This window comes from Halichoerus grypus, chromosome 9, assembly GCF_964656455.1.
Source record: "Halichoerus grypus chromosome 9, mHalGry1.hap1.1, whole genome shotgun sequence".
NCBI classification, from domain to species: Eukaryota; Metazoa; Chordata; class Mammalia; order Carnivora; family Phocidae; genus Halichoerus; species Halichoerus grypus.
Genome location: NC_135720.1, coordinates 72,519,447 through 72,540,192, shown reverse-complemented (window position 1 = coordinate 72,540,192; position 20,746 = coordinate 72,519,447). Strand labels below are relative to the sequence as shown.

General features: G+C 38.0%; 1 long non-coding RNA gene across 1 annotated transcript in view; it reads left to right on the top strand.

Annotated features, from left to right (window-relative positions):
* LOC118541379 (uncharacterized) overlaps positions 1-16,421 on the top strand; it is a 31,744-nt gene extending 15,323 nt beyond the window's left edge. Inside the window, exons 2-3 of the long non-coding RNA XR_013440934.1 lie at positions 5,777-6,100; positions 15,923-16,421. This is a non-coding gene — a long non-coding RNA (uncharacterized LOC118541379). The remainder of the gene's footprint in view (positions 1-5,776; positions 6,101-15,922) is intronic.
* The last annotated feature ends 4,325 nt before the right edge of the window (positions 16,422-20,746 follow it).

The following is a 20,746-nucleotide window of genomic DNA, read 5'->3' as shown; positions in this document are numbered from 1 at the left end:
CTCATCTGCTAGGCTGCTTACATGAACGCTTCATATTTGAGAAGAGTCGACATGCTTGTGTCAGTGGCCTTGCCCCTGGGAGTGATATAGATTCACAATTTGCCCTGCTGTCTTCTGCTTCCTCTAGTCTTGGTTAAAGGAAGCATGATAAAGCAATAATACTTTAAATCAGTTTTAAGCCTGCTCATAAAATGCGGAAACATTCAGGAACTGGAAGGTTCTTAAATCTGCTGGGGACTAAGATGGAGGCACCAAAGAGAATTAAAAAAAAAAAAAAAAGATGTACAACTTAGCTTAGAAGCCACCAATATGGTCAAACTTGACTAATTCATTTTTATGTGAGAAGAATCCTACAGATATTGTCCAGGAAGGCAGGGGAGGTTTTGGCGGCTGGATATTTCAGGTTTTCTGGGCCATACTAGTCTTCTCAGTTTTCTCTCTCTACACTTTCATGCGTTGAGAGGCTGCGTCTGTGCATGTCAGGAAGGAGTGGTGTGTGTGTGTAGGGGGCGGGCTGCAGCTGGCAATGTATTTCATTTAAGAAAGATTAAGGTGTAAGACAGAATTAATGATTCATTGCTTTGTATCTTATTCAGTGCTAAAGCAGTCCATATTTTCTGCATTATTGTCATGTTATCTTGAAATTACAATCTAGAGAACTTGATTTGTGCTCTATGTACAATATCTTTAGGTAACTAAATATTGTACAACTACATGAGGAATTTGGAAAATCACTGTTATCTATTGTTGATTTTTTTGAACCAAGAAGTAAACAAACAATCTTAAAAAAAATAATCAGAACTGTGTCTGGATCTCACTTTGGTATACAAGTATTTTTTTAACAGGTTATTTAAAGGCTGCTATCAACTGGGTGGTCTTTTAATTGTATTTTCTTTTCCAAAGTTAATTGGTTATAAATTCACTTCTAAAAATCTTGCTATATATCTAGCCTTAGCATAGGAAAAAGAAAAAAACCAACCCGCTATCTGACATTATGTCACACTATTAAGATTCATTACCAATCAAACTCTACTCATATCTGAAACTTATAAGTCCTACTGTCATTTCTAAACAGTTGCATATGAATGTACAAGATTAAAAACTTGCTATTAAAAAGAGAGAGCTTTCCAAAGAAGACATATAGGTGGCCAAGAGACACACAAATAGATGTTCAACATCATTAATCCTCAGGGAAAAGCAAATCAAAACCACAGTGACGTATCACCTCACACCAGTTAGAATGGCTAGAATCAAAAAGACAAGAAATAACAAGTGTTGATGGGGATGTGGAGAAAAGGGAACCCTAGTGCACTATTGGCGGGAATGTAAATTGGTGCAGCTACTGTGGAAACCAGCAGAGACATTCCTCAAAAAATTAAAAATAGAAATACCACATGATCCAGTAATTCCACTACTGGATATTTACCCAAAGGAAATGAAAATACTAATACAAAAAAGCACCATTACATTCATTGCAGCATTATTTACAACCATCAACATATGGATGCAGCCCAAGTGCCCATCAATAGATCGATAGATGAATGGATAAAGAAGATGTGAGATATACATATATGTGTGTATATATATATATACATGCATATATATACACTATATGTATGTGAGTGTATATATATATGAGATATACATATACACAATGGATATATACATATCTATAGTGTATGTGTGTGTGTGTGTGTGTGTGTGTGTGTATAAAATGAAATATTACTCAGCCATAAAAAAGAATGGAATCTTGCCATTTGTGACAGCACAGATGGACCTAGATAGCATTATGCTAAGTGAAATAAGTCAGGCAAAGAAAAACAAATATCATATGATTTCACTTCTGTGTGAATTCTAAAAAAACAAAACAAATGAATAAACACACAAACCAATAAAAACAGATTCTTAAATACAGAAAACAAACTGATGATTGCCAGAGGTGGGTTGGGGGAGGGTGAAATAGACAAAGAGGATTAAAAGGTATAAACTTCTAGTTATAAAATAAATATGTCACAGAGATGAAAAGTGCAACATAGGAAATATAGTCAATAATATTGTAATACTATTGTATGGTGACAGATGGTGACTACACTTATTGTGGTGAGCACTGAGTAGTATACAGATTTGTTGAATCAATATGTTGTACACCTAAAACTTATATAGCATTGCATGTTAATTATACCTCAATAAAAGAGAGAGAGAGAGAACTTTAACTTGATCTTCTGTTTTATTGTTAAGCATCTAAAGGATATATGAGGTATAAGACAAATTCCACAATATTTGTCACAGCTTCAGAAATTAAATGATCTAACATTTTGGGTGGTTCTAACTACTGATGTACATTTTTGAGTCAATAAGAAAAGTATTACTATTTCTATTTAAAGAATGTGTCATTAGAATTGATAGTTTTATTTACTTACTGAGTCACAGATGATAGCTGTTTTTGGTTACATTGAATGTGAACCCAGATGACAACCAAGAGCAGGCACATTAGCAGTCTGTGCCCCCAGAGTGGTTTTTCTCCTCATGACAATCTTGCAAAATCTAGTGTTGAGGGTCAGAAATGTTAGAATTGGGAGAAAACAAATCCATCAGGTGAAGGAACAAACTAGGAATCTCAAACCTAGAACCCATGGTTTGAGAGAGGAGGATTGTGATTTTAAAATAACAAACAATATTTTTTTTTAAATTTAGTAGTTAAACCTTGGAGTAGATGTGTGGCCATTCTATGTGCAGCCTAAGAATTCATCCTTAAAGAAAGGAATAACAGAGGATGTGAGGGCTATCTGGCTGTGACATCTGTCGCCCCCGTGATGGCTAGGGTGGATTTGCCTGATCTGGCTGGCTAGGCGGGTGTCTCCTTCTTCCCTCACCGCTCCATATGTGTCCCTCCTGACGCAGCGCTCTCTGTCGGAGTGGACGACCTTCCCTGCTAGAGGAGGACTGTTCTTCAGTCAAGGGTATACGAGTAGCTGCGCTCCCCTGCAAGAACCTCCAAACAAGCTCTCAAGGTCCATTTGTTGGAGAACATAGGGTAGTCAAACTTCCAAGACTTCAGACACCTCCAAATGAGGTGCTGCATTTATCAGTCTGCCTTTCTTAAAAAAGGAAGAAAAAAAAAAAAACCCCAAAACCAAACAAACAAAAAGAATAAGAGAATCGTAGGAAGAAGCCATGAAAAATGGATCCCAAATTCATCTCTAGGCTCACACCAGGACCAATGCCATGAACATTGTCCCCATTTAAATCCTCCTGGGTAGCAAATCACAAAAACTCTAAGTTGCTCCCTGCAATATTAAGCAACTATTATTGTCAGAAATCTTCCTTATAGCTAACCTCCTTTCTCATGGTGCATGTTAGAAACATTTTCTCTTGCATAGTTTTCACTGGAAATAAAATCAGTCAGATTCCAACCTTCATGGGATAAGGAGAAAGTACTGAAGGGAAAACAAGCTTAAATGATGTTGAGAGTGTATTTCCGTAAGTGATGGCTTATTCCAAACATTCTTGGTAGTGTCCTTCATAATGGATTCAGAGCAAAGATAATGGATTTGGACCATAGGATTTAGTCCTGTGTCTCAAGACATACCTGGATGTCTGACAATCACTTAGTGTACTTGTGTAAAAGCTGCAAAATTCAAAGGTTGTGCATAAAGCAATACCTTCACAGAATTTATTCAATCAGTGTGGACTTTTATTTATTTGATGCCTACGACCAAGGGAAAATGTTTAACTGGAAGCATGCAATTACTCTGATGCTCAACCTAGTGTAAAACAAATATGGAGTAGGCATGTGCTAATAAGGTGGGCTTGGGGTTCATAAAGTCCAGAACTATTCGTTAACTGAGGGAGATATCATAAATCAAAGGGAAAAAGAAAGTACTTATGTGTGGCTTTAGGGTCCTGTGCTCTGGAATGGCCTTGTCTATATGCTAACATTATACTTGGATAAATGGTTTACATCTGCTACTAACTCACTGTCATATTCAGAAGAGGAACAGTTCTCTCTAATAAAGTGTTTCAGTTCCTGCAGAAAACACCACATAAATATATGGTAATGTATTATTATCATTATATAGAGCAGAGGCCAAAAACATCTTGCCAAAGTGATCCTCTAAAATTTTACACCTATTTCATGCATTAAAAAAAGAAATGTGTAGCATATGCTTTCACTTATTTTACGATTAGCTCATCAAATTTGTGTTCTCTGAGGACAGAAAGCCAAAAAGCCTGTCTCTCAAGACCTTCCCCCGCCCCTATGCCTGCCTCCTCATCCAGCATTGTTTTTAAAAGATCTGGTCTCACAGGTCCTCAGAAGCAAAATTAAATTCAAACAAAATAATAATAACTTGCATTTGTGTTGATCTTTAAAGTTTACAAAGAGCTTTCGCATAATCTCATTTGATGCTCACAACTACTCTCTGGGGTTTGCAGGGCAGGGAATAATATTCCCATTTTATAATTGTGGAAACTGATATGGAGAGTAAAGTCTCATGGCTTGCTTAAAATGATCCAGCTAATAACCAGCAGAACTGGCTCTTAAACCCAAGTCATCTGGGCAATTCAGTAATGCTTTTTCTACTCTGACCAGGCCGCTGTGGCAGATAGAACTCTAAAATGACCCTTTTGGGGCACCTGGGTGCCTCAGTCGCTTAAGCATCTGACTCTTGATTTTGGCTCAGGTCATGATCTCAGGGTTGTGAGACGGAGCCCCGCGTCAGGCTCCATGCCCAGCATGGAGATACTCTCTCTCTCTCTGTCCCTCCTCTGCCTCTCTCTCCCTAAATAAATAAATGAATGAATAAATGAATAAATAAATGAATAAATAAAAATTAAATAAGATGATCTTTAATGACCCTCACCTTTATATAATCTCTCCCGGAGCATCCGTGAAACCTGTAAATATGGTAAGATATTGCTCCGGTGACTATGTTACTTTATATGCAAAAGGGATTTTGCAGTGGTAATTAAGATCCCAAATCAGTTGACCTTAAGATATGGAAATTGTCTGGGTGGGCCTGACTTAAACATAGGAGCCTTTAAAATATGGATCTAGAGGTAAGAGATGGAAGAAGTCAGAGAGACTTGAAGCATAAAAATGATCTGATGTGAGGGAGATTCTGGTTGCCGGCTTTGAAGAACCTTTCCTCCATGACACAGAATTCTAGCAGCTTCTAGGAGCTGAGAGACACCGCCGATAGCCAGCACGAATATGGAGACCCCAGGTTTTCAACAGGAAGGAACTGAATTCCATCAATAGCCCACAGGAGCTTGGCAGTGAATTCTCCGGAGCCATTAGATGAGAAACCCGGCCTGCCAACATCATGATTTTAGCCTCATAGGCTATGAACAGAGAACCCAGTCACACCATGCTGAACTTCGGACCTACAGAACTGTGACCTAAGAAATGGGTGTTGTTCTAAGCTGCTAAATATATGCTAATTTGTTATACAGCAATAAAAAACTAATAACCTGCCACTCATAAGTATTTATTGAATGCTTATTACATGCAAGACAGTCATTTTTATTTCAGATCATTTTATTTTATGTATTGTCTAGAGGGTCAGTTTAGACAAAAACAAAAATCCCAGACCTGCTGTGGTAATATTAATATTTCTCCTTACTTGTGGGAATACAAAGAATTGCAATCCCTGTCCTCTTAAAGGTAAGCAGGACTGTGTCCCTTATTCTGGACAACAAAATGGAGGGAAATGGACATATATGTCTCTTCCAGGACAATGGCTTCAATTCGCCATGTTCTCTTTCCCTGTTGCAGCAAACCCAGAAGCTCTGGATGAGAAGGAAGTTTCTATGACGAGGAGCACCTGTCAGCCAGAGTCTGGGGAACAGAACTTCCCACCAATCTGCTTTGGGCATTTGGAGCAGCCCAGATATTAACCTTTGTTCTTTCCAGCCTCTGTGATTGCTTCATTGTTTGCTTCCGTAACATAACCTCGCCTATCCTGATTGACACACTTGCCTTGAAGGTACTGGACCAACATGAAATACTGAACCTCACAAACATGGACTGCCATCCTGCTACATCAGCAATGAAAGCCAAGTTAGCTGTTCTCAGGACCTTCTGCTGAATATATTTTGGGTAAGGAAAAAATAGAGCTGTTATTTACCACCGTTTTTCCCTCCAAGTAGGTGAGAAGTGAAGAAAGGGATGGGAGAAGTGGGATAAGACCCAGGAGAAAAGGAAAGCAAGAAATACCATGTGGCTCTCTGACTGAGCAACAATTACTGACTGGCTACAGTTAGACTCTGTCAGGTCCCCAAATATCAGTAAAGACAGACCCACTTTCCATAAGGCATTGAAACAAGTCAGTCATTAGTGTAACAATGAGTTAAAATGAAGAAATCGTGTACTTTAAATATTTTCAAGTGGATCCGTTCTCTGGGTTTGCTGGAACACACCGTCCTGATTTAGGGGAAAGAAATCAAGACTGTAAGCAATCTTTTACGTGGGTTTTCACACTTCACCTTTCTCGGTTTTATTTCTGTGGAAGACCTACAGTATAGGTCTAAATAATAGCTAAGTTGAAGAAGCAGTTTTTATATTCCTATCAGAACATAGTCACTAACAAATGTAACAAGTCTTATCATTTTGTTTGCTACTATCCTTATAATCATTCATCGGCTGTCTTTTTGTTTTTTAAGCAGAAGCATTAGATAAAATATTTCCTTCTTGTTAAGATAGTCATTAAAGTTTAAGAATTTTAAGTGAACTAAATGGAAAAAGTTGGTCTCCTTAACCATACACAACAAACTTATTTTGAAAATAAACTTTTTTGGGGGTAAATTCCATATAACTGCTAACAAGTGGAGGTCAAAGTAAGCATCTGTCAAAAACATTATTTTAAGAAGTTTTGATACGAAGCAGGAAAACTCTACATAATGTTTAAGCTCTTGGTTTCCAGGCTCATTTCATCATCACTATTTTTCCATTTATTCACTAAGCAGATTAATCAACTCTATAAGGAGTTTCTTCATCTGTGAAGTTTTTCAAATAGATTTTTCAAACGAAAAGAAGAGATTTCTTTAGAAACTTGAAAAGCTTTCTTTTAAAACTTTTGATTCTTGAAACCAAAACCAAAATGGACTATTTTTTCTTTTAGTTACTTTTCTTTCTTTTTTTAATTTAATTTTATTATGTTATGTTAATCACCATACATTACATCATTAGTTTTTGATGTAGTGTTCCATGATTCGTTGTTTGCATATAACACCCAGTGCTCCATGCAGTACGTGCCCTCTTTAATATCCATCACCAGGCTAACCCATCCCCCCACCTCCCTCCCCTCTAGAACCCTCAGTTTATTTCTCAGAGTCCATAGTCTCTCATGGTTCGTCTCCCTCTCCGATTTCTGCCCCCCTTCATTTTTCCCTTCCTACTATCTTCTTCTTCTTCTTTTTTTTTAACATATAATGTATTATTTGTTTCAGAGGTACAGGTCTGTGATTCATCAGTCTTACACAATTCACAGCGCTTACCATAGCACATACACTCCCCAATGTCTATCACCCAGCCACCCCATCCCTCCCACCCCCTACCACTCCAGCAACCCTCAGTTTGTTTCCTGAGATTAAGATTTCTTTCTTAAAGTAGAAAAAAGAGAAAGATAATCTCGAAAGCATGGTTTGATTTTCTGTACCTTTGCAAATCAATTCTTTATATATCAACATAATTCTGAAGAAATTAAAAGTTGAATATCTTTCAAGATCTCTCTCTATAGGGGCGCCTGGGTGGCTCAGTCGGTTAAGCGTCTGCCTTCACCTCAGGTCATGATCCCAGGGTCCTGGGATTGAGCCCCGCATAGGGCTCTGTGCTCAGCAGGGAGACTGCCACTGCCTGCCTGTCTGCCTACTTGTGCTCTCTCTCTCCCTCTGTCAACTAAGTAAATAAAATCTTTTAAAAAAAGATCTCTTTCTCTAATATTATGAAATCAGCATCTGCAATGGAAGATATGACTTCCATGGTATAATAAATGGGTACAGATTGTGAATTCTGAGGATACCCACAACTCCAAATGCAGTGAACATTTGGAGTAAGGAATGAGCCTTACCAAATCCAGTTCTTGGCCTGACTACGGGGGAGGGTACATCAGAAGTATGAAGGAGAGCAAGACTGCATAAAACTAGTATCTGGTACCCCATGAAGTTTCCCATCCTTTCCCCATTGCCATGTTCGAGTTCTTCATCAGCATGTTAATTTCAAACTAACAGATGATTTTTCCTTAAATGATCAAATTTTCCCTTCAGAAAATAACTAATTCTAATCTGGCCATGAAACAAGGGTGCCATTGAAGGCATAAAAGGGCCAAGTTTTTAAGTGTGAGTTTTTTCCTTTCCTCCACAAAAGAAACATACATTTAGTATTTCTTTATTTAAAGACATGCCCGCCCACAAACATCTGAGAAACATCTGTAGACAAAATGCCAAAATGCATAGTCGAATTTTGACTCACACCTCACCACCCACCAAGACCCCTGTCAACTCACAATAAACACCTTTCTAGCATCTGCCCCAGAGAAAGAAACGCCACATTACCCAAAGGTCAGAGCAAACAGATGTCACTTATTGCAGACCCTAATCATATCCATATCCAACCTTAGGAGGTCTGTAGCTAAAGCCGACTTCTGGAGTAGAGGTTCCTTCAGCTCGAGACACTCATCCCTCTGTCCTCCCTCCCTCTCACTGGAGCAAGGAGGCCTCAGAAGCGGTTGTCTCTAGGGGCTGTCCCCGCGCCCTGTTGACACATCCCATGATTGAGCACAGAGGTAAGAGAAGCAGCAGGAAATTCTTCGTGGTTGGCCAGCACCTTAGCAGTCTTCCTGCTTCTCAGTTTGACATGTCTGGAATACTCTTTCAAGGGAAGGTCCTGCATCGACCTCTCTGATTCCCTGTGGCAGACCTAGGACTGCTCTTCACTGTTCTCATAGCCTTTTGTACACATCTCCATACAAGCCTTCATTCTATTGAATAGCATCAGTTTACATCTCTGACCCCCATGAGACTGAGTTTCATTTGGAGGAAGGAAGAAGGAAAGGAAGGAAGGAAGCAAAGGGAGTATAAGGAATTTATATGAAGAGGCTTAATGAAGAGACAATGTTGGCAGTACAATTTAGCGGGGATTTGTGTTTTGTCTTTATAAACCAATAAAGCTTAAAGCTCAATTCAATAATGATATGTTCAGTATCTGTAAGAGATTATTTATTTATTTATTTATTTATTTTAAGATTTTATTTTTAAGTAGGCTCCACACCCATGGTGGGACTTCAACTCACAACCTCAAGTTCCAGAGTCACATGCTGTACCCACTAAGCTAGCTGGGCGTCCTCTGTAAGAGATTTTTAAAAGAAGAAAGTGTGGATAATTTTTTTTTTGCTCCCTTTGTCTTCTGGTTTCTGGTTGGATTTGGCCAATGAGAGACAATGGGAGGAAGTTAGAGGGTAGAAGTCATGGGGGAAATGAGATCAGGATATGTCTTTCTCTTTAGTTTCCTGCAAACCTCTACTTAAGGCCACAATCTCTATCAGATGACCCCTACTCTCTCCTTAACTTGTCTCTTTAGCCCTATGGGTGGTACCAGCTTTCCAACATTGCTAGTCCCAGAGTACCGACACTGTCCCTTATTGATTTTCCTGAACCTTGCTCATATCTTTGTGAATAACCCTTTATTTCATTTTACTCAATTATCTTGCCGGAGATTACAATTTGTTTTCTTATGGGACCCTGACTGAGATAGTGAGACACATTCTCTACCCTAAAAGTTATTTGAGTAGGCCAATGAAGTTAAATACACAAATAAGGATCATTCAAGGAGAAATACAATGAGGAATCACAAATAATTTAGAAATTAGAAGACACAGAGGTTCAAATCTCATTATATAAGTCTATACTTGAAAGAATTGAAAAATTCTTTCTCATGATTGCAAATAAGAATTTGGAAATGGTTTATCGTTGAATGTGAAATAAAGATAAAGCAAAAAAATTGAGGAACATAGCTCACTTTTCATAACAAATTTCAGTCTCTGCCAACATCAAACTCATGTAGATGCAGACACTATAGAGCTGTAGGCTGAAGGGCCAGCTCTTACCAGTTTTTGAGACAACCTTGTCCACATCCGTCCATACACAAAGAGCTCCATTCCCAGTGACTAAGATCTGGAGGCAGTTATGTTGTCATAAACCCAGTACCTGGTGATCCTGGAGTGGCTTCACATGCTCCCGGAAATCTCTCTATCCTTATGACTGAACATCCAAGGTATGTAGCATTGTCCACTTTCACAGATAAACCACAACTCAGAATTAGAGATATCTAATGACTTAACCAAAGCTAAATAGCTAACAAGTAGAAAAGGCAAGTGTCTCTGATTCTAGAATTTATGATCTTCTGACTCTGTTTCACTGCCTCCTCTCTGGAACTTTGACACTATTCACTCACCATCTGAAGGGGCTCCTCTTCCAGAGATGCCAGCACATGGGATCCTCAGAGATCAATGCCAGACCAGACTGGACCTGGATTTGAACAACAGGGGAAGAAGCAGACTTTGCTCCATTGTCCCAATTCCAACTAGAACAGCTTTATTCTCCTTGCAGACATTAAGATTTCATTTTAGATCATATAATATTTTTATGACAATCCTACAAAGCTCCAGCATTATCCCAAGGGCTTCTTTAAATACATTTTAAATAGATGCACAAAAATGTAGGTTTTTAGGGATGGTTTTTCATACAAACATAACTACCCTGAAAGCTCATCACATTAATGTTGATTTTTAGAGAAGTCTAATTTCATGCCTGATCACCAGAATTTATAAAAGTTAAGTATAATATCCCTAAGAGTTTGAAATTTTTACTTAATTGTAAGCAACTTTTGTTTGCTCCGAATTAAATGATCCCATTAAGGTATAATGGGGCCTCTTGCTTTCCTTTCCCTTTCCTTCTGAGTTTTTCACATAAAATCTATCAAATAAAAATAATTATCCAGGGGCGCCTGGGTGGCTCAGTTGGTTAAGCATCTGCCTTCAGCTCAGGTCATGATTCCAGCACGTCGGGTTCCCTGCTCAGCTGGGAGCCTGCTTCTCCCTCTCCCACTCCCCCTGCTTGGGTTCCCTCTCTCACTGTGTCTCTCCCTGTCAAATAAATAAATAAAATATTAAAAAAATAATTATCCAAGAGGGGAGAGTTAAAAAAATCATTATTGAACATCTCTGTGTACATAGTATTGGTCTTCACACAGTATATCCAATTTTCAAATATCCAGTAGTTGTTTTTATGACTATTAAGATGTTTGTTGATTATTTGGAAAAATAAGAGATGTCTTTTCTAAATGAAACTTTCTTGAAAAGAGCTGATGAAGTGTCTCCTTGTTCCTTCACATCTCTTTTCTTCAGGTCCCTATATAAAAGTTATTTCCAGGTTTGCCCTTTTGTATGGACTTCTCTGGGTCCTTTCAGTAGGAAGAAAGACCTATTGTTATAATATACAGGCAATACTGTACAGGCAAAGCTATGTTAGCTGTTGTAACAAACAAAGTGCCAAAATGTATGACATTTAAATACAATAGAATTTATTTCTCATTGACGTAAATTCCAAAATAGATGTGTCTGATTGACAGATAACACTTTTTTCAAGGGCCAATATAGGGGCCCAGGACCATTTTTCCTGTGCCTCTGTCATATTCAACATATCCAAGGTGTCCATGTACATTTGCCTTAAAGCAGTGTAAGGGGCATAGCGTAAAGAGGGTACTGCATGGAGGATTTTATAGGCCAGTCCTGAAATGGTAAAATCACCTCTGTTTACATCCCAGTGCCTAAAACTTGGTCATGTGGCCATATCTAAATATCAGGCAGGCTGGGAAATGTAGTCTAGCTGTGGGTCGGAAAGAAGAGGAAATGGGTTTATTGAGTTTACAATGTGGGTTCAGAGTCAGACAGACTTGGGTTCAAATTCTAGCTCTGCAAATACTTCTCATGTGAGTCTTCAGTGCCTCAATTTCCTTATCTTTTAAGGGATAATAAAACCTATTTCAGCAATTGTTGCTAAGCTTAAATAAAATAATAAATATACAATGATTAGCACATAGCACTTTTAGTTGAATCTGAAAGGCCAAAATACATTTTGTTTTATGGTCATACAGATTTGTATATTTATGGATTTTACCTGGTCCCCAACAAGCTTTGTGATATCAAAAGGCCCTCCTTAATATTTTGAATATTCAGCAACATTTTACAAATGTATCCATGTTACCTAGCAACCTAATTAAACACTAAAGAAATACCATAAATTATTGGTAATGTATCTTGTACTGATTATCCATGTTTTAAGTTACCCCTACCAACATTGTACAAATTATACTGAGAAATTGACTTTTTTTCTATTTCACCATAGTTATTTTGGTGACTGGATACAGTTTGGGAGAAATACAAATAATGGCCACAATTTAATTCAACCATGATGATGGCTTTTAAATCCTGTGACCACAATAAGGGGATAAACTTTAAAATTCTCTTCAAAGGTGAAAAGGTTGCCAGTCTTAAGTGTTAAACCATCACGCATAATCCAGGTTCAGAAAAGCATTTTGCCATTTCAAAATCAGAAGTCACCCAATAACCAAAAATTTAGCATAAATGGAAAGAATTATCAGCATTATTTTTTGATCGGCTGTGCAAATCATATATATTCACCTCCCTTTATCCCCTAGACAAATTTTATCCTTTGTGTTTCTTTTTCTTTTCTTTTCTTCCTCTTCTTCTTTTTTTTTTTTTTTTTGTACCAGCAGCAATGGGATTTTTGCCAGAACTGAACTCAGCCGCTTCCCTGGGAATGTTGTCCAGTTGCTAATTTCACTACTGGAACTGTGTTCCTTCGGGTCCTGGCCTATTTCCATGCATGCCTCCACTGGAATAAAGGGTCTGACAGTTCTGTGGGTAATGGTAAACATATGTAGCCAATGCTGTGCAGTTCTTTTAGAGCCAGAAAGCATTAGTAGGTATTTTAGTTGCTGGCAACAAAAAAACCGATGTAAGGCACTTCATCAAACGCCAGAACCCAAAGAATACTACACATCAATGATTTTAATGCACAGCAAGTTTCTTCTTTCATTCTTTCTTTTCTAAATCACTGGTTAATTAAAAATGAAAGTCAGACTATTATGACAACCTAATTCCAAACTTTGAAACTACAGGGGAAAAGGCTGGGTTGAGGGGGAAAGAGAATATTACAACTTGTTTATTTTGGATACTACTCCCATTTCAAGTTAGGCTTTTTGATTCTTTAAGTGTACAAGAGAACTTTGACTTTCCTGAGTACACAAGGGAAAAATTACATATTGTGATGTCATTGCCTTGAGGATTTCCCATAACACTGAGTACATTAGTCACACTGTCAATGTCAAGGAGATATAAAAGAAAAAGGGGAAAAAAACGTATCTTCCTATGAGAATCAGTAATGATTTTTCTTTGGATGCATTTATTCAAAATCATTTCCTAAATTCCAGTGGAATTTAAGAGAGCTGTTTTAAAATACATCATGACATCTGTAGTAGGTCATCTTGTGGTGCTATTTTACCAGCCTAATAAAAACATTACTATGTAATCATAAATAAGAATAAAAGGAAGACTGCTTTGGGTGGTGTCCTATTTGCTATATAACTCTGACTCTTTCAGTTGTTCTTTTATTCTATATTGTGTATTGGTGATTGCAGGGAGATATTTTCTTCTAATTATACTAAAAAGCGATAATCCTCCAAGGTTCTTATCTATGTATTAAATGGATATGGGTGTCCCTAGCCTCTTGATTGTTTGCTCTTGTCAATCCAGCTTAGCAGCTGCCTCCTCATTTCCCTAGAAAACCATCTGACATCCTTCACTGTCTGCTTTGTTTCCTGACTTCTGGCTGATTAGAGTCCCTTCCACTATAATGGAGGACCTGTCTGACTCAATGGCTTTAAGACAGAGTATGGTGATTCAACCCTAAGCACGAGCTTTTCTACCTAAACTCAGAACCCAGAATCAGACCAAAAGGTGAGGAACCAATTGCAGAGACCCCGTGGAAAGAAAATCAGAGATATTTATTAGACCAAGAAGAATTCTACTTGACTGCAGTTGAATCCAATATTAAAATGTTCAGTTAGCTCAATTCCCTGGAGACTGTTTGATAGACTGTAAATAGAGAGACTGACATACACCTACTCGAACCTCTTGATAACGATGGTGTAAATGAGCCAAAGCAAGTGGAACCACTTGAATTTCATTCTAATCACCAGTTAACCCTGGATACATGAGTGGGATGGAGAATAAGCTTCAAAAAAGTTGAACCATTTCACATTTGCCCAATATTGACTTAGATGGGGATTTCTCGATCTTGGCACTATTGATATTGAGGCCAGATAGCAGCATCCCTGGCCACTGCCCACAAGCTGACAGTACTACCTCCATCCTAGTTGTGATGATCAAAAATATCTCCAGATATTGTCACATGTCGCCGGGAGAAGGAGAACAAAATTGGCTGTGGTTGAGAAACACTGCATTAGACATGTCTATGTCCGGAGTTTTTGAAATGAGTGGCCAGGGACTGGCCTTTCACTTAAGCAACAGTTTCAAACCATAGGAGTGGTGACCAGAATGCTTGACTGTTGGGAAAAGAGAGACAGGCTGTGAACCCCTTAGAATGAGGCCACTCACAAAATAAACAAGCAAACAGTTTCACTTACTCCTTGTGACCCCCAGCTTCCCCAAAATAAAATGAATGGTTTTCCCTGGAATAGGAATATTCTGATGATAATAAGCCTATCTATTTAATTCTTACACATTACATCTCTCTAGAGCTGTCGGTATATAGATTCAGGTCTAGGTAAGCAGATATAAATAATTCCCGAAGCACTTTCCTAGACACAACCTTAAGTGAGTCTCCCAACTACCTGTAAAGTAAGATGGGCAGGTGTTCTGGTGACTCTCATTTCTCGGCTAAGGAAACGAAGTCTCAGAGAGTTTAGGTGATTTCTTCTAGATTGTAGAGAAGAGTCAGTTTCAAATCCCTGGTTTCTATTGTTCTGCCTTCTTTAAAAAACGAAGGTTAAATAGAAACAGGTGGCATGTGCTTGTGCCATAAATATATCTAGTTATGTATCCCATGACCAGAGGAAGAGAAGCATCTCCTTCCCTGTGAGGAGGAAGAAGTTTCAGTATGTGTTGGCTAAGATGACCCTTGGATCATGTGCTCCGTGGAGTTCACATCGAGTATTTATCAGTTGGGCTCTGGCAGCATGTTCGCACCAGGAATAAATAAAATAATATTTAATTCTCTCTCTGTTAGCATCCAGAATTTGGATCTAATTTGAAGAAAAGGAATCATTTTCTCAACTGTGACAATGCTTTAAACAACTTCTTGAACTCATTTAGCTGCCACTGCCACTGATCTTATTGTTTTGTTTTTTACATCATCAGATTTTGATCAAAGGGTTCACAAAAATTAGAAATACAGAGAGCAGAGCATGCTGTGCGTCAGCTGCTGCAGAGAACAGATGAAACAAACCCAGGGTTTATCGCAGGCCTGGGACTAACCGAGCCAGCAGCTTCAAATAGAGCACACTCGCAAATAATTTCAAATCGTTTTTTATGAGGTTTTACAAAAATAAAGCTGGGTACACACTAGATTAACAAGCACTCTCTGAGATCCAGCAACCAAAAGAAGACCCTGTTATCTTTGCCAGATCAAATGCTGTTTCTTCACATTAGATGTAGAATAAATATAAGCGACAAAATAAGGAATGAACTTTTTCATGAGTTCTGAAATGATTCTGTGTCATTTTCTACTATGATAATCAAGGAGTGTTGTCCTCTCATTTGTAGAGGTTTTACAAACATCTTTTGTACAACTAATGCCTGTTCTTTTTTTCTTTTGAAAACAGACAATTCAGAGAAGAAACTAGAAACCATCAATAACCTTTGTCTCTAAGAATGTACATTGCTAATTTTGAGATACTTTATTCTGGTATTTTTGCTGTGCATTACCATATATAGTTAATGATATACTCATGTATGTACTATCTGATATATAAAAAGCATGTAAGCCATGAGGTGTAATAATAAAATGGCACCCCTGAACCTAAACTCAAACCAGGGACCAGAGAGTCATCGCTAACTTGGCACTTTCCCCTGCGTTCCTCCCCTACTATCTGCCTGCTTTGCTCCCTGATCCCAAACCTGAGGGTAACCTCGAGCCAGGGGTTCTCATTTAGGATTTTATCTCTCAAGACATTCCACAATATTTGAACACATTTTTGGTGGTCACAAGTGGGGTGGGGTTTACAACCAGGGTCTAGTGAGTAGAGACCAGGGATGCTGCTAAACATCCACTAATGCATAGGACAGTCACTGACAACCAAGAATTATCTGCTTTAAATGTCCATAGGGTTAACGTTGAAAAACCCTGTTCTCTCCTGTGTGTTGGATTTATCATGACCGTGCTCAAGACAATAGTTTTGTCACACAAATGATCTAAGTAATTTGTCATTTAATTTTGCTGGTTTGGGGGGTGCCTGGGTGGCTCAGTAGTTAAGCGTCTGCCTTCGGCTCAGGTCATGATCCCAGGGTCCTGAGATCCGGCCCCACATCGGGCTCCCTGCTCAGCAGGGAGTCTGCTTCTCCCTCTCCCACTCCCCCTGCTTGTGTTCCCTCTCTCGCTGTGTCTCTCTCTGTCAAATAAATAAATAAAATCTTTTAAAAAACTTTTTGCTGGTTTAGGGGTTTTATAAAATAGTATTGTGCTGCATGTAGTATTCTGTAACTTGCTTTTTTTCTCCTTTAACTGTTTGCTTTTAGTTTTCATTGATAATTCTGCCCATTTATTTTCACGGGTATATATTACTTCATTGTGTGAAGATGCCACAATGTATTTTTTATTCTATTGTCAATGAGTATTTTGTTTGTTTGTTTATTGCTAATATGAACGATGCTTCTGAAACATCTTCACGCAAATCCACGGATGCCCATATGCAACAGTTCGTGTGAAGTGTGTATCTAGGATCCAAAACTCTAGGTTGTAGGGGATGTAAGCTTTAAATGTAAAGGATAATGCAAATTTCAATGTGACTGTACTGATTTATATTCTCATCAACAAGATACATGATTCTGCCTTGAGCTACATTTCTCCAATACTCTGTATGTTTTGCTAATTTTTGCCAATCTAGGGAGCATTGAAAGGAAATCAATGTGGCCTTGTGATTTACATCTCCTGAATTACTGGCAAGATTGAGCATCTTTTTATTTTTTTTTAAGATTTTTATTTATTTATTTGACAGAGACAGAGACAGTGAGAGAGGGAATACAAGCAGGGGAAGCAGCAGAGAGAAAGGGAGAAGCAGTCTCCCCACTGAGAGGGGAGCCCGATGTGGGGCTCGATCCCAGGACCCTGGGATCATGACCTGAGCCGAAGGCAGAAGCTTAACCGACTAAACCACCCAGGCGCCCCTGAGCATCTTTTTATATGTGTATTCACCATGTCTGTTTCTTCTCTGAGGATCTTGCTTTGCTCTGAAGTTTATTAGTGTTTTCCATCTTATTTGTCAGATGAAAAAGCCTTCCCCATTGGTTTGTGACATTTCCTTTATTGTGGAATATGTCCTTCTATATACTAGAGTCTGTTCTAAAGTTATCCATTTTGTTTCACTTATCTGTCACTTCTTTGCCAATATCATATGGTTTTAATCACCAGAATTCTATATTACATTTTATTATATGGTAGTGTGAGTGTGACTTCAATATTTCCTTTTTCAGGATTTTATAACCCATTCTCATATCTCTATTTTTATGACCTAGTTTAATATTAAAATCATATTTGATAAGCTAAAAATATTTATAAATTTTGATTGGTAAATAATTTATCTTGAATATTTAGTCTCATTCAGAAACATGGCATGTCTTCCTCTTCTTTCATATCTTTTGAATTACTTCTGTGGTTTACTTCATAAAAGTCACACTTTTTGCTAGTTTTTTTCCTAGCTATTTCATGTTGTAGGTTACTATTGTGAATGGAATTTTCTAACTGGTTATTACTCACATAAAGAAAATTTATTTTGGATATTTATCTCATACTTCACTACTATGCTGAATTGTCTTCCTTATTTTAAGAAGTTTTAGAGGCTCCTGGGTGACTCAGTCGGTTACGCGTCCGACTCTTGATTTTGGCTCAGGTCACCATCTCGGGGTCATGAGATCAAGCCCTGAATCTGCTTGGGATTCTCTCTCCCTCTCCTCTGCCCTCACCCTGCTCATGCATGCGCTGTCTCTCTTTCTCTCTCTCTCTCTCTCAAATAAATAAATAACATCTTTTTTAAAAAAGAATTTTTAGCTGTGTCCCTTTAGTTTTAAGTCTCAAACAATCATCTCTTCAGGCATGCATTCTGTTTCTCAGTATTGTCTTACTGTGTTAGCCAGAAACTTAAATCCAAGTTTACCAATAGTAATAGGGAGCAGGGTCTTATTTGTTCTGGAGATTCTTGGGCCCTCTGCCATTGCTTCACCATTAAGTATGGTATTAGCTGTAGGATTAATGTAGATACTTATTATCGTGTTGGTATTTCTAGCCCATTCCTAGTTTTCTAATTAGGAACGAGTGCAGAACATGATTGGTTACTTTTTCTACATAAATGATACTGTTATATTTCACAGAAATGTCTCAGCAACTCTACAGTGGGTCAAGTAAGAGAGAATATTTAAGATACCATATGGCAAAAGCAGATATGTGTATTTCCAATCTGCTAAAAGACATTTGGATTGCTCTGGAAACTACTTGCAATGCTTACATGCTCCATTTTTCTAGCTTAGCACTTAAGATGTCCTCATGACTTTCCAATATTGACCTTGGCTAGCCAACAGCCATTCCCTCTTCTTCCAATCCTACCTCTTGGTTACTTGACTATACTTGGTGTTGTCCAGGACTAATCCTGCATATTCATAGTTTCAAAAAACCTCAGCCAGGAATAACATGATGCAATAGTCCAAAACAATTCAAAGAGAGATCAAAAGCGAGATCTAAAAATTATTTCTATAACATCCTTTCAGTTTGAAGTGCTGAATCTATCTGGTTCAGTTAATTCACCATTTATTTCCATTTAAAAAAATAAAATATAAAGGCAGGTTTTTCCATTATGCCCTATAACACAGGCTTTTATATTATTATTTAATAAAAAAAATAAAGAATAATGCTTGTTATATATAATACTCTGCTTCCACTTCTTAGTTAAGTTTCATTCCATGCAACAATCTTCTTAAATCTATCATAAATTGAATTACAGGAAAAAAAATGCTCATATTATGTTAGATACATTAGTAGGATGCTAATATCTATCTCATAATAATTCCTTTTCATTTAAAGATTCATTATTTTTGCGGTGCCTGGGTGGCTCAGTTGGTTAAGTGTCTGCCTTCAGCTCAAGTCATGATCCCAGGATCCTGGGATTGAGCCCCACATTGGGCTCCCTGCTCAGCAGGGAATCTGCTTCTCACTCTCCCTTTGCTGCTCCCCCCTTGCTTGTTCTCTCTCTCCCTCCCTCTCTCTCTCTGTCAAATAAATAAAATCTTAAAAACAAACAAAAAATTCATTATTTTTATACAAGAACTACATTTTTTGCACCATTCTTTCTGCATAAAGTCTCATTTTCTGTGTCTTGTAAGTATCTAATTTTCTCCCTTAAATGAGGGAAGAGATTTCCAGCCTAAGAATTTACTATATCGAATGATAACTTTATTCAACTTTCTTTTCAGTTTTGAAAACTCAGCTTGTATTTGGCCATCAATTTTAAATTTTTAACATCCTGAGACCATGCATAAGAGCTTCAAAAATGATGTTTTCATTTTGCATTTAATAAGTGACATTTAATGAATGGATAAAGAAGATGTGGTTCATATATACAATGGAATATTATTCAGCCATCGGAAAAGATGAATACCTACAATATACATCGATGTGGATGGAACTGGAGGGTATTATGCTCAGTGAAATAAGTCAATCAGAGAAAGATAATCATATGGTTTCACTCATATGTGGAACATAAGGAATAGCGTGGAGGACCACAGGGGAAGGGAGGGAAAGCTGAATGGGAAGAAATCAGAGAGGGAGACAAACCATGAGAGACTCTGGACTCCGGGAACCAAACTGAGGGTTACAGAAGGGAGTGGCGTGGGGGTATGGGGTAACCGGGTGATGGGTACTGAGGAGGGCACGTGTGGTGATGAGCACTGGGTGTTATACACAACTAATGAATCTTTGAACACTACATCAAAAACTAATGATGTACTATATGTTGGCTAACTGAACATAATAAAAAAAATAAGTGACATTTAAAAGAAAATTTCCCCTCACTTAAGATTTTCTCCCTTCCCCCAAACAGAATTTCTTACCATCCATTCCCATTTCTTGTTCTCTCTCCCTCATTCTCTCTCTTTTCTCTCTCTGGCTCATGCATGCACCCCACCCCCCATACACACACTTGCATGCATACCTACTGAGTAGTTCTAAATCTTGTTGACCAGTTTTGACTCCAAGTCGCTTTAGACAGCAGTTAAGAATACAGCACATGAGTCATGTTAGGAAGGCTTTAGGTCAGAGCGCCTGATTGCAAATCCTAGCTCATCCACCTACAATGCTTCTTAATCACTCTGTACTTCATTTCTGTAAAATACTTATAACGGAGCCTTGATTTTGTTAAATATTTATACGAATAATCACTTTG